Here is a 12,730-nt window from a genome sequence, read left to right as displayed (position 1 = left end):
TTAGTGTCTTATGTTACCTCATAGAATGTGAGGAACAGGGTATAAGATTTTGAAGGTTACATATGAAAGAGAGAATAAATATTCTTGAGTTAATAGAAGCATGTTTATAACCTCAGGTTGGGCAAGAAGTTTTACTGCGCAGGATTGTAACAGATTTGAATATTTAAAATGCTTGGGGAACAAGATTGGTGGGGTGATCTCAGTGCCACTGCGAGATCTGGAGAATTGACTTAATTTCCTGCAAACCTGTGTCACTAAATTTAAAAAGAAATGTTCGAGACTACTGGGAGACATAAGTGAAATTGATATGAATTTATTTAAGCAAACAATAAGCATATCACATCAATGGTTGGCAAAGACGATTTTAATTACTTAGTAACTTAGTGGGCTGGTAGTGAGTATGTTTGAAGGGAGGAGGGTGACAGAAATGTATGCAACTACTGCAGATTGCTTCTTTGAACTGTGTGTTGTGATGAATGGCAGGAAGAGACTATTCTTGTAATATTCAATAGCTAGCCTGAAGTGGTGAAAACGTTATAGAGTTTGGAGACCATTGAGCAATATTAATCACAGTGTTACTGGCTTTATTAAATTTGACCTCAAGGCAGGAGCTGAAACAATGGATATACTACATCCAGTTTACTATTTCCACCTGTAGGCGAATCCAAAACTAGAGGCAGTAAGTATAAGATAGTCAGTAATCAATTTAATATGGAATTCAAGAAAAATCTCTTTATTCAGAGCATTGTTACAACGCAAAAATTGCTACCACATGGCGTAATGGAGACAAGTAGCATAGATGCATTCAAGAGGAAGACATTTAAGCATTGAGGGACAAAGGAAGATTTTGTTATGATTCCAGTGGGGGAACCGTAAGCCACAATAACCAAATATACCAAATGACCCCGAAATGAAGAAACTACTAACATGATTCCACTTTTTGAAGCTTTTACTCTAATATGAATCATGCGGAAGCACCACAAGTTACACATGAATTAACAGGCAAATAATACGTAAAAAGGTAAAATTTTACTTTAAATAGTCGATACAACAAATATAAATCTTACAGGAACATGAGCATCCACAAGGTCCAGAGCACAAATCTGTTACTATGTGGCTGTACAGTTCCACGACATACTGTTCTTTATTCATGCAGGATAGAAGGCAGGACATGACACAATGGTTAGCACTGCAACCTAAGGCACTGAGGACCCGGGTTCGAATCCCGGCCCTGGGTCACTGTCCGTGTGGAGTTTGCATATTCTCCCCTTGTCTGCGTGAGTTTCACCCCCACAACCCAAAGATAGGTGGATTGGCCATGCTAAATTGCCCCTTAATTGGAAAAAAAATAATTGGGTACTCTAAGTTTATAAAAAAATATAATTAATGCAGGATAGGTCAGACATCGTATCCAACAACAGTTTTCACTTTCAGAGCATGAAAGCTCTGATGGTGTAGCTACCTCGAGTTCCTTTTCAAATGACCAGGCAATAACGCCCAGGCTCATGGTTTGGCTATTTCTGGGAATACTCCTCGCTCTTCAGCGCCTCTGAGCTATTCACACAGCTCCCCAGTTCTTAGAATGTTTTAGCAAACTCACACAGTACCTCCAAGAGCTCCTGAGACCATTTCTGCCAAACATAAAAAAAGGACTTCTTCCTGAGAGTAATTTGCTTCTTCTCACAGGAATTCTCTGTGCTCCCCTTTCTATCTCTGTTTGATTTATATTTGTGTCTGCATTTGTGTGCTGATTGTCTTCATTCCCATACTCCTCTGCTTCTAGCTCTCCTTGACTTCTGCACCTCTCCTTTGAGCCCGCTAGTCACATAGCTTCTTTCTTAACTTCCTTCCTTTTGGTACTGTTTCCAGGTCAAGGGTCGCCAGGTCGCATGGACCAGGTTTTCCTACTGTTCAAGAAAATTATGATTGATCCCTTTACATTTGATGCAACTCTTAAAAGGCCTTTTCAAACATTCTAAAAACAATTAAGGATCCCACTGATATGTCAAAGAAGTTACGCATTTTCTGACTGCACAGCTTTTGGGTCAAAGAGTACCAGAATAAGCTGATGGGGCGATAAACGACAGCGGGTACAGGCTTGTGTGCAGTATAATGGCCTGCTTCTGTACTGTAGACCTCAGCAACTATTCCCATCAAGGATAAGTTGGGCATTTTGATGAAGCTAATACCTTACCACTACATTCCTAGCTCAGGATTTAGAAGCAGGCGCATACACTTTAATAATAATATTTATTGTCACAAGTAGGCTTACATTAAAACTGCAATAAGGTTACTGTGAAAAGCTCCTAGTCTCCACATTCCAGTGCCTGTTCGGGTAACACAGAGGGAGAATTCAGAATGTCCAAATTATCTAACAGCACGTCTTTTGGACTTGTGGGAGGAAACCGGAGCACCCGGAGGAAACCCACACAGACACAGGGAGAACGTGCAGACTCCGCACAGACAGTGACCCAAGCAGGGAATCGAACCTGGGACACTGGTGCTGTGAAGCAACAGTGCTAACCACTATGCTACATGCTGCCCTTACTATTATGCATCAAGCCAGCATGACCACTGGCTCACTCATTCACTCACTCTATTGACTCACCTATTCATATGCATCATTGTAGGTGATACCTGAATATTACAATGCAAACTAGATGATGTAACACGTTAGCAATTCTGATATTCATACGCAGGTTTTCATATAATGAATATAGTCTACGTTAATTCTAGCTTGCTTTGTTCAGGAAGTACAGTTAGTGCAGGCTAATTCATCTGCCAGGCCAATCAAATTCTATCATGCATTATACAACATACCGGCCATACAATTACTGCAACCAACATTTATCTTCTATTCATAATGTATGAGTAGTCAATTACAGTCATTCATTATTATCTTGTGTGTTGCCCAGGCTGCGTATCCTGACGCACACTTCTACAGTCACACTCTGTTTCAAAACACTAATCTTGACACATATCTCTCTATCCATCCAGCCTTGTTAAAAGTGCTGACCGCTATTTTTAGTCATCAGTATTGTTGACTGTGGAGAGACCATGAAGAGTAGACATATGCTGCAACTGATCTTCAAATGGAAATCTCTCTGGAATACCATAAATCAGGAAGTCAATGACAGAGGCCAATCAGCTCTAAAATCACCAAATGCACATTGTTTACATACATTTACGGGCACGATCTAACGGAAATTAAACTGGGTCCCGTGTTGAGTGCATTTACCAGTCTCGCGTCTCACAGGACCGAGAAAGACTCTGCTATTGAACGGGGCTGTGTTTTATTTCGGGGGCTCGGCGGGGAAAACCCCAGCGAGGCTGCACTTCGTCTCATTTAAAAACGGTGCCCCCATCTCAAGACTGCCCAATGTGACCCTGAGGCTCCCCCAACACCCTAACTTGCCTGTAAGGGGTTCATCAAGTCCCCCCACTCCTCATCACACAAGGGCAAGGCACCCCCTGGGCACGATTCCTAGTGAGGGTGATATGCCACCTGAGCACCCGCCAGACTGGCAACCTGGCAGTGCCCTGCCAGTCTGGCAGTGCCACTTGGGCATCCTGGCAGTGCCAGGGTGCCAGTGCACCCAGGTGGCACGAGGGGTGCCAGGGTATCACCCTGCCCAGAGCCCAGCCACCCAGGGGCACCCGATCTCTTGGGAGACCCCCTCTGGTGCGGGTATGCCTGGTCCTTATTTGTGGAGACCAGTACTAAATGCCACTTTCTCGGCGTCTCCAAGCGTCCCACACCTTGAGCAACTCCGGCTAGTGCATATTCAAGTGTGTCTATGTGGGCGGGATCCAGATCAAGGTATCCCGTTAGACCTCACGAGGCATGGCCATAAGACCATAAGACATAGGAGCAAAATTAGTCAATTTGTCCATCATGTCTGCTCTGCCATTCAATCATGACTGATATGTTTCTCATCCCCATTCTCCTGCCTTCTGCGAGTGGGTAAATGCTGGAAGAGGCTTCTCCCGGGATCTGAGCTACCAGGCGCGCTGCGTCCCTATTCCGGGGCAACATATGGCGATCTACCGGCATATCTATGGCGAACTCAGCTGAGTTTGAATATATTATTTTCATATGAGTGCATTGTTATCCTTTTAGGTCCCATAGGATTCAAACACCTTTCTCACATTTGTAAATATTATGAGGCAATATACATTTATGGCTATTATTAAGTACAACAATTCTTATGAATCTTTTTCATCAAGACTGGATAAAATATCTGTATTTTTGGATACTGACCACCATAATTTGCAATTGATGGGCCTTATATTTAACTAGTAAAACACAACTCAGATGGATAGGATCGAATCTAGTCATTCTTTAAGGGTCTTAGGTTTTCCAGATGGCATGATTCTTCAAACACAAAATTGCCCATTATCAGGCACTGATTGACACAGTCTTGACATTCGCATACGGCAGGACTAAAAAGGAATGGCTGCGTAGTTGATGAAGGGGGAGAGGGAAACGGAGGAGGAGAGGGGGCAGAGAGGAAGGAGAGTAGGGTTAAAGAGAGGGGTTGAGTCAAGTGGCCCAGGGGATTCCAAACTGGGCATCAGTGAGCGTGTTATTAAATGCTGCTTGGTATCATCTTCCATCACTTTGTTGATGATTGAGAGTAGGCTGATGGGGCAGTAATTCACTGGACTGGATTTTCTCCCTCTTTTTGTAAACAGGACATATCTCGGCAAATTATCCACATGCCACCATTTTAACTGTATTGGAACATCTCAACGAGGAGTGCAGCGGACACAGGTCTTCAGTACTGCAGCCAGGGTTTTTCAAGGATTTTCCTGCCTGTGCAGTAGCCAGTGCCTTCAGCCATTTCTTGATATCACATGGAGTGCATCAAATTGGCTTCAGACCGGCATCTGTGATTTGGGGGGCCTCAGGAGGAGGCTGAGATAGGTCATCCACTTGGTGTTTCTGGCAGAAGATGGTCGCAAAACCTCAAGCCTTGTCTTTTGCGCTCTAGGGGTTTTTCACAGTAACTTCATACTTGCGACAATAAAACATTATTATTATGTGCTGGGCTCCCTCCATCATTTAGGACACTGGTATTTGTAGAGCATCTTTCTCTGGGTTAGTTGTTTAATTATCCACCATCATTTGTGACTGGATGTGGCAGGACTGTAGAAACTGTTATACTGAATCTTTGCATGCCCTCTCAATGGATGGAAAAGATCCCTTGACACTATTTTAAAGTAGAGCAGTGGAATTAGCGCCAAAGTCAAGGCCAATATTTATCCCTCAATTAAATAGGGAAATAGATTATTTGGTTGTTGTATGATTGGCTGTGATTCTTACATTGCAACAATTACCTCCATTGTAAAAGATCTTAATTATTAATTACTTTGAGACATCCAGTGACAATGGAATGTGCTGTTGAATTTCAGGTCTTTCTTTTCCCAGCAGGAAACAGGAAGTATTAAAGCAGTGATGTTCATGCAAGTATGGTATTTTTTTTCCCCCCAGCATGAAAACAGGCCCTTTGGCCCAACTTGTCCATGCCTCCCAGGTTTTACCACCAAGCTAGTCCCAATTGCCCACATTTGGCCCATATCCCACTACATCCATCTTTCCCATAAAACTGTCTAAATGCTTTTTAAAACATATCATAGAGAAGAGAAAGATCATGAATCTGTCACTGACTATATTGGAGGATAGTGTTCCCCAAGAGTCATTGTTAGGGCCCGTGCTTTTTTGCTGCACGTAAATTACTTGGATCTTGGAATACAGAGAAAAATTTCAAAATTTACCAATAATACACCAAATTTGGAGAAGTGGCAAACCGTGAGGATGATACTTAGTTACTACAACTGGACATTGGTAGGATTGCAGAATGGGCAGGTCGAATCTCATACAGAAAGGTGTGAGGTGAAGTATATTGGTAGAAGCAATAGAGAGAGGCAATAAAGATTTAATGGTACAGTTCTAAAGATTGTGCAGGGAACTGAGGAACCTGGGTTCTATGTGCATTAATCTTTGAAGGTGGCAGGGTATGTTGAGAGAATGGTTGGTAAACCATATGGGATCTTGTGCTTCATAAATAGAGGCACTGAATAGGGATGTTATGCTCAACCTTTACAAAGCTCTGGTGAGGCCTCAACTGGAGTGGCGAGTGAATGGCCATTTAAGGGCCTCATTCCACTAACATGGTATTAACCCAACTGCAACAGATCTGCCGACATGCAACCTGCATGGCAAGTAAAACTCCACGGGCTGCCTGTTATATCCCTGGGTGGAAGGATAGAGACTCTCCCTTCAAAGACATTCAATGCCTGATTGAGAAACCTGGGTTATTCTTGTTTGGGGAACAGAGGAAGTCTTACAGAGTTCAGGAATCATAGATATATTTTGAAACAAGGACAGTGTTCTATAGAAACTGTGTCGGTGGAGTTCTCCGTTCCTGAGATTAAGTGTTGACGCCGGGGCAGGATTCACAGAGTTCTACGACAGCAAACCCGGCGCCGCATCTGGACCAATTCAACGATCATTAAAAGGCTTCTCATGTTCTGTAGACTGGCCAAAGCGAATGATGAACTACAGAACATCTAGTTTAAATAATTTATCATGAAGCAACTGCGTGATAAAGATAACTAGGACAAATAAAATAATAAACTACTAGCACTAATTAATTATTGTAGAGCAGGGCAGCACGGTGGTGCAGTGGGTTAGCCCTTCAGCCTCACGGCGCCGAGGTCCCAGATTCTATCCTGGCTCTGGGTAAATGTCCGTGTGGAGTTTGCACATTATCCCCATGTTTACATGGGTTTCGCCCTCCACAACCCAAAGATATGCAGGGTAGGTGGATTGGCCAAGCTAAATTGCCCCTTAATTGGAAAAAATTAATTGGGTACTCTAAATTTATTTTAAAAATTTATTGTAGAGCTACTGCAAAATGCGTCTATTCTCCAACACAACCTACTTTCATCTCCCCAGCCACAGAATCACATGGTGGGCTGACACTGCCACCTAGTGGTCGGAGATCATGCATAACATTATATACAGAACTGCTTTATGCATATCATTACAGAGCTAGCTCCGGCGGAACACAATCGATACCAATGAATGTGTTTAATAATTCATACATCTTAGATTGCGTGAGAGTAGAGTAGTCAGTCCACACAAAGAAGAGGGTCATGTTGATCAGTGGTGTCTCAGAGGGATGTGTAAACACTTTCGAGCAGGTCGTTATTGTTAGGTGTATTAAAAAGCATTAAGGTAGACAAATCCCCAGGGCCAGATGACATCTATCCCAGATTTCTGAGGGGGACAAGGGATGAAGTCGTTGGGCCTCTAACAGAAATCTTTGTAAGAAGTCTTACAGCACCAGGTTAAAGTCCAACAGGTTTGTTTCAAGCACTAGCTTTCGGAGCGCAGCTCCTTCCTCAGGTGAGGTTCATTCACCTGAGGAAGGAGCAGTGCTCCGAAAGCTAGTGTTTGAAACAGACCTGTTGGACTTTAACCTGGTGTTGTAAGACTTCTTACTGTGCTCACCCCAGTCCAATGCCGGCATCTCCACATCATAGAAATCTTTGTGTCCTCGTAGACCACAGGTGAGATCCCAGAGGTTTGGAGGATAGCCAATGTTGTACCATTATTTAAGAAGGGTTGCAAGGATAATTATCAGCCAGTGAGCTTGACGTCAGTGATAGTGAAATTGTTGGAAAAGATTCTCAGAGATAGGGGGCTGGATTCTCCGCCAGCGGGATGCTCCATTTTGCCAGCAGCCCGGGGGTATCCCGACGGTGTGGGGCTGCCCCACAATGGAAACCCCATTGACCGGAGCATCCCGCCGGCGGGGTGGGGCGGAGAATCCAGCCCAGGCTCTAAGCATATTTGGAAGTGACTGGTCTTATTAGCGACAGACAGCATGGTTTTGTATGAGGGAGGTCATGTCTCACGAATGTAATTGAATTTTTTGAGGAAGTGACAAAAATGATTGACGAGGAAAGCACTATGGACGTCCACATGGATTTTAGTAAAGCATTTGATAAGGTCCCTCATGGCAGCCTGGTGCAAAAGATGAAATCACTTGGGGTCAGGGATGAACTAGCTGGATGGATTCAGAACTCGCTTGGCCATAGAAGATAGAAGGTAGCAGCGGAAGGGCGTTTTTCCGAATGGAGGTCTGTAACTGGTGGTGTTTCACAGGGGTCAGTAATGGGACGTCTGCTCTTTGTAATATATATAACTGGCTTGGAAGAAAACGTAGCGGGTCTGATTAGCAAGTTTGTGGATGATATTGAATTGCAGGAGTTTTGGATAGTGATGAAGATTGGCAGAGAATACAACAGGATATAGATAAGTTGCAAAATTGGGCAGAGAAATGGCAGATGGAACTTAACGTGGACAAATGTGAGGTGATGCATTTTGGTAGATCTAATTCAGGTGGGAGCTATAAAATAAATGGCAGAACCATCAGGAGCATAGAGACACAGAGAGATCTGGGCGTACAGGTCCACAGATCCTTAAAAGTGGCAGCACAGGTGGAAATGGTGGTAAAGAAAGCATTTGGTATGCTTGCCTTCATAGGACAGGGTATCGAGTATAAAAGCTCGAAAATTATGTAACAGTTATGTAGAACGTTGGTTCGGCCACATTTGGAATACTGTGTCCAATTATGGTCACCGCACTACCAGAAGGACGTGAAGGCTTTGGAGAGAGTACAGAAAAGATTTACCAGGATGTTGTCTGGTATGGAGGGTATTCTTCTTCATCAGGGGCTGGTTTAGCTCACTCGGCTAAATTGCTGGCTTTTAAAGCAGACCAAGCAGGCCAGCAGCATGGTTCAATTCCCGTACCAGCCTCCCCGGACAGGCGCCGGAATGTGGTGACTAGGGGCTTTTCACAGTAACTTCATTGAAGCCTACTCGTGACAATAAGTGATTTTCATTTTTTTTCATATTAGCTGTGTGGAGAGATTGAATAAACTGGGATTGTTCTCCGTAGAGAGACAGAGGCTGAGGGGTGACCTGATAGAAGCTTACAAAGTTATTAAGGGGTGGCCACGTCCCGATTCCAAAATGGATGCCCGCAAAGAGTACAGGGAAAATTGGCCAGCTACAAGGAAAAGCAAGCAGGTGCAAGGTTTCCTGTGTATTAAGATTTGCAGAACCCAGACAGAACCGAAACCAATAGCCATCTACACACTAATGAGCAATCCCCAGGAACAATTAGAAACATTGAATCAATCGGGACCAAGACAGACTCCCCGGCGCCAGCGGGAGCTAGGACAAAGGCAGGCCAACGGACACATAGGGAACAATCAGGGAACAGCTCCAGTATTGGAGAAATTGATAAAAACGATTGGGACATGGTCCAATTAATTGGGACGAAGTCCGGGGTCCGCCCACAAGGGCGCGAAACCCCTGGGGACTATAAAGTAGAGTCCCCAAGTTCAGTTCGCTCTCTTGGCAGCTCTCAAAGAACTCTTGACCGTGACTCTCAGCAAGGAGAGACCTGCCTAGCAGCTGCACCAACCAAGTAAGTCTCCAGTCAACGCACGCTACGAGATAGACGCTCCTAGCTACTGTTCCATACCAGCTTGAAGCCTGCAGACTCAGAACTGGACAAAGGCCATTGTTCCTCTGACCTGGTGGGCCATTTGAAAGCTAAGTATAGGCCTTTAAGAGTAGTGATTGTTTAATAAGTAGAGTTTATGCATGAGTAGTGATTGACTGTGTGTATAATAAATGTGTTTTGGTTTGAAACTTACTAACTGGTGTATTGAGTTATTGATCAGCACTTGACTTTGCACCTCATGGTGGTATCAGAAAGATACCTGGCGACTCTAGAGCAAAGGTTATTAAAACAGAGCAATTAAGTAAAAGCATAACGAGCAACAGGGTATAGATAGGGTGAAGAGTTGGAGGCTTTTTCCCAGGGCGGAAATTACTATTACAAGGGGGCACACATTCAAGGTGAGGGGGGAAAGGTTCAGTGGAGGTGTGCAGGGGAAGTTTTTTACACGAGGGTGGTGGTGGCCTGGAATGCACTGCCAAGTGAGGTGGTTGAGGCAGATACGTTAGCGACCTTTAAGACTTATCTGGATAGGCACATGAACAGATGGGGTATAGAAGGATACAGGCGGTTGCCTGTATCGCCCGTTAGGACACGTGATCGGTGCAGGGTTGGAGGGCCGAAGGACCTGTTCCTGTGCTGTATTGTTCTTTGTTCTAGGCCTGTTTGTGTCTATTTGTCTTTTCTTCACTTTAATAAATAGTCTTTGATAATTGATGGCTGGGCTGGTTGTTTTCACTGCGGTTTCACTTGTCTCCTCAGACCAAAAGAATATAAAATTATACACCCCACGAACCAGTGTTCCAAGTTGGGATACCCTCTCATATAACATCAGTGTGCTTCGTGACAGCATGGAGTCCCTCCATGCTTGTAAAAGCCAGACTGGTTCACTAATGTCTCGAATCTTTTGTGGAGTGGCAAAATAGCATCGGATTGCCATTTCACTCCTTTTTACTAACCTTAGACTGAAGCTACACTTTTCCCGTTTGGACCTCCAACCCAGGCCTGCTGAGAAATGTGCAGCGCATCTGGTCCCGAAGGCCCTCAGCGTGTGTGAGATCGCCAGGGGGAAATGAAAGCTAAACCCCTTTTAAGCTGCTGTAAATGAGTAAATTTAAATAGCCCAAAACCACTTTGAGAGAAATGAATGAGGGATTCCGGTGATCAGTGGGGTGGAGGGATGGGGGGGGGGGGGGGGGGGGGGGGGCGTTGGGTGGTCATGGGGGGGGGGTGTAATCAGGGTGTGGGGCAAGTAAGGGGTTAGACAGGGGGGTGGGCAGGGATGGTAGTCAGGCCATCCGGGGGGGGGGGGGGGGGGGGGGGGTGGCGGGGTAATTAGGCACTCGGGGGGGGGGGGGGGGGGGGGGTTGTTGGAGCCTCCAGTGGGGAACTCAGTGGTGGTTACCTAGAAGTTAGATGTAGTTTTAATCCTTCTATCCTTTCTTGGCTAACCATTTTGGTAAGTGAGTCAGGACCAATCAAAAGCCTCTGACTTTAAAACGTGTTTTAGAGGATTCCAGACTGCCCAATGGGAGTTGAAGCTCAGAGGGCAATTCCCACACAGTCTGTGCCTGTGGACTCCGAGGAAAGATTGTCCTACTTGGGGTACCTCTGGGGTTTGGTCCTCCCCCAGGAGAACAGAAGATCTGGGCCAGTATCTTTTAGGAACGGAAAACTGCCACCTGTCATAATATACACCAGTATATCATGGTGCAGACACACACTGATAGACACACACAGGGCCCAATCAACATGTACCAACACCGCAGCCAATCACCAGTTAGAATACACACACTATAAAGGCAGAGGACACCACGGTTCCCGCTCATTCTGGGTGCGGCCTCTGAGTGTAACAAGAACTCATCCAGCCCAGCACAGACTTACAACACGTGCTGAGAGAATCAACTGGTTTGGACAAGGCTTAGGTCTCTAGTTTAAGTTAGCATCATTTAGATCCACAGTCATCGTGTGTTAGTTACTTAGAAGTAGTTAATAAAATTGAGTTGAACCTTCATCAGTGTTGGAAGTGTCTGTTCATCTCTCAAGTGTACACTAGCCAACACTTCACTACCCTTAACCAATCTGATCCATATGTGATATCAACATGGTTGACTCTTATCTGCTTTCAGAAACGGCCCAGCAAACCAGACAGTAGAGTTGGGAAATAAATGCTTGATTTTCCAGTCATACCAATGTAGCCACCAAAGTTGGCCATTCCCTAAATACAAAATGGAGGAACGCAAAGCTTGCAGGTTAAAATGGATGATGTTTACAGCACAAGCAGGCTGCACCAAGCCAATGTGTATTCTGTCTGCTAAGAGAGCAGACAGCACCGAAATGAACATTCCGCATACTAATGAGGCAATCTCCGGGATAGTTAACATAGCAATGGAACGATCCTAGGGACAATGGACACAAATAGAGAAGTGATTGCAACAGTGTATGGGAAACCAGACACCCCGGCACCAGCGGGATTCGAAAACAAAGCACCTGAAGGCCCGCCCAGTAGCCTCAGTATTGGGGGGATTCAAACAAATCGATTGGGAAGAGACCCAATCGATTCCCAGCAGGTAGATGGACCGCCCAAAAGGGCGCGAAGCCCTGGGACCTATAAAAGACAGGTCCCACACTTAGTTCGTTCTTCTTAACCAGCCCTCCTCTCTGGACCAGCATCTCGACCAGCTTTTACCAAAGAAGACCTTGACCGAGAGAGAGGAGAGGTTTGGGACAGCAGCCGCCAACAAGTAAGTGTCTCACAACGATCGCTACCAGAGATAGACACTCCTGACCCCTTTTTAACCCGTACCAACCTGAAGTCTGCGGACCAGAGCAGAGCAAGAGGCCTTGTCCCCATATCCGGCAGTTTGGATAATTAATGTAAACCTACATTAATTCTTTGTGGTAATCCCAGAAAGTAGAACATGAATATGAATTCATGAAAAATGTATTGAAAATATGCATTAGGAAGGACCTCAGTGCTCAGTAGATAATTTTCAGAAGAGGCAGGAGAGAAATACATGGGAGTTATTGAAAAGGCAGCGATAACATCAGATGGGATACTGAAAGGGTGAGCTTCAGTAGTGTTATTTTTTGGAAGGTGGTAAATGGCGTACAAACTAAATTCCAAAGGGGAAACTTGGCAAGTTATCACAACTCTTTTCTACTTGTATTTTTACCATGAGAGGA

Source organism: Scyliorhinus canicula, chromosome 2 (genome assembly GCF_902713615.1).
Source record: "Scyliorhinus canicula chromosome 2, sScyCan1.1, whole genome shotgun sequence".
NCBI lineage: Eukaryota > Metazoa > Chordata > Chondrichthyes > Carcharhiniformes > Scyliorhinidae > Scyliorhinus > Scyliorhinus canicula.
This window is presented reverse-complemented; position numbering follows the sequence as displayed.